Source organism: Berghia stephanieae, chromosome 3 (genome assembly GCF_034508935.2).
Source record: "Berghia stephanieae isolate SIO BIC M18660-M18661 chromosome 3, UCSD_Bste_1.3, whole genome shotgun sequence".
NCBI classification, from domain to species: Eukaryota; Metazoa; Mollusca; class Gastropoda; order Nudibranchia; family Aeolidiidae; genus Berghia; species Berghia stephanieae.
The window spans coordinates 45,605,457-45,607,700 of record NC_088362.1 but is presented as its reverse complement, the minus strand read 5'-3'; the positions used below and the strand labels follow the sequence as shown (position 1 = coordinate 45,607,700).

Sequence of the window (2,244 nt, the reverse complement as noted above, 5' to 3'; positions counted from 1 at the left end):
ATTTTCTTCACAGTTCTTGTTACCTACCACAACTTGTCTCCAGTCTCCAGTAGGGCGATTAAAACTTCTTGTATCGTCGACTGACTTGAGTGACCAACAATGAATCACACGGTCTACATAGATAAGTGATTACTGACTGGTAAGAGAAGTGTATTACAACTTGTTTTCCATGTTAATAGATAATAGCAGTTAAGTCGTTGTTTCAAGGCAGTGATATAACTCGGCTTTACCGAATTTGTTCTTGTGATAGAGGAGGAGGAGGAGCAAGAGAAAGGAAGGAAGATGAGGGAGAAGAAGAGGATGGGGCGGAGGAGGAGGTTATTGTAATTAGGCTAGCACTATTCAGTATCTGATACTGAATAGTGGTTTTGCACTATTCAGTATCTGATACTGAATAGTGGTTTTGCACTATAGAAGAGTAAAGGAAGGTGCCCCAAACGTAAACAAAGGTCGAGAAGCACGTGGCAAACCACATGTTCCTGTCTTGACAGCTCACGTTCCAATGTAAATAATAGAAAAAAATAACCTTTAAAATTTGGCTGTTAGGTGGCAAAAGAAACACATATTCATAAATACTCGATCATGCATCAAATAATGTCTAGATATGGATATTTTATGGAACAAAAGGTAACATTTTCTAAAATTTATCAAAAGTTACAGTCTATCTATTTTTAGACCAGAGCAAATTACTGCGCTGGTGTGAACAAAACGAGAATTATTCGGAGCCTGATTTTCATAATAATTTAGCCTTATATTATTATTTTTGCAACTGTTAGATTTTATGTAAACATATTTTCAATACTGAAAGTGTATTGCCTACAACTCAAACTACAAAATTGGGAGACCTATATTGTGCGTAAATTATTCCGGTCCCTAACGGAAGTCACTAGCAACTTGTTATTGTTTACGTTTGGGGCAGCAAACTTTACTCTTCTATTCAGTATCTGATACTGAATAGTGGTTTTGTACTATTCAGTATCTGATACTGGATAGTGGTTTTGCACTATTCAGTATCTGACACTGAATAGTGGTTTTGCACTATAATACGGTGTTTTTTTTTCCGAAACCCGACAAAGTTATGGGAAGAGGGCAGCTGTGGGAGTGAATCTCGGACTCAGAGAAGTGTACAACAGTGGGGAGTGAACCTGGGACTGGGTTTCAGCGGGTTTCGTAATAAAAAACCGGACGACACCTGGCAATATCCGACAAAGTTATGGGACGTAGGCAGCAGCGTGTGTGTGTGTGTGTGTGTAGAGGCTGAGGGGGGGGGGGGGAGGAGGGGGTGAACCTGAGATTCAGGGAAGTGTACACCAGTGGGGAGTGAACCTGGGACTCTGGGTTTTATAAAAAAGCAATAACAAATTGGGGGGGGGATTACTTTTGTACGAAACCCGACAATAAGCGGCAAAGAATTGGAAAGTAGGCAACGCGTGGGGAGTGAACCTGGGACTCAGTGAAGTGTACACCAGTGGGGAGTGAACCTGAGACTATGGTTTTCAATTACTTTTTTACAAAACCCGACGAAACCTTGCAATATCCAAGAAAGTTATGGGTAGTAGGCAACAGTGGGGAGTGAACCTGAGATTCGGGGAAGTGTACACCAGTGGGGAGTGAACCTGGGACTGGGCTTCGGCGGATTTTGTTATTTTAAAAAAGCAATTACTTTTTGTTTACGAAATGCGCCAAATGCCAACAAATTGGGGCAAAGTTATGGAAAGTAAGCAAATAATGGGGACTGAACCTGAGACTCAGGGAAGTGTACACCAGTAGGGAGTGAACCTGAGACTCTGGGTTTAGCGAATTTCAGCGAGTTTCATATATAAGCAATTACTTTTTTATGAAACCTGACGAAACCTGGCAATATCCGACAAAGTTATTGAAGTAGGCAATAGTGGGGGGTGAACCTGAGATTCATGGAAGTATACACATGTGGGGAGTGAACCTGAGACTCTGGTTTTCGGCGGGTTTCAGCGAGTTTCATATAAATGCAATTACTTTTATACGAAACCCGGCAATATCCGACAAAGTTATGGGAGATTCAGGGAAGTGTACGCCAGTGGGGAGTGAACCTGAGACTCTGGTTTTCAGCGTGCTTCAGCGAGTTTCATATAAAAGCAATTACTTTTTTACGAAACCCGACGAAACCTGGCAATATCCGACAAAGTTATTGAAGTAGGCAACAGTGGGGGTGAACCTGAGATTCAGGGAAGTGTACACTTGTGGGGAGTGAACCTGGGACTCTGG

General features: G+C 41.8%; 1 protein-coding gene across 1 annotated transcript in view; it reads left to right on the top strand.

Moving 5' to 3' along the window:
• LOC144967833 (uncharacterized) overlaps positions 1-2,244 on the top strand; it is an 11,578-nt gene continuing 9,334 nt past the window's right edge. Inside the window, exon 1 of the mRNA XM_078905509.1 lies at positions 1-139. The gene's annotated coding sequence lies outside the window, so the exon portion shown is untranslated. The remainder of the gene's footprint in view (positions 140-2,244) is intronic.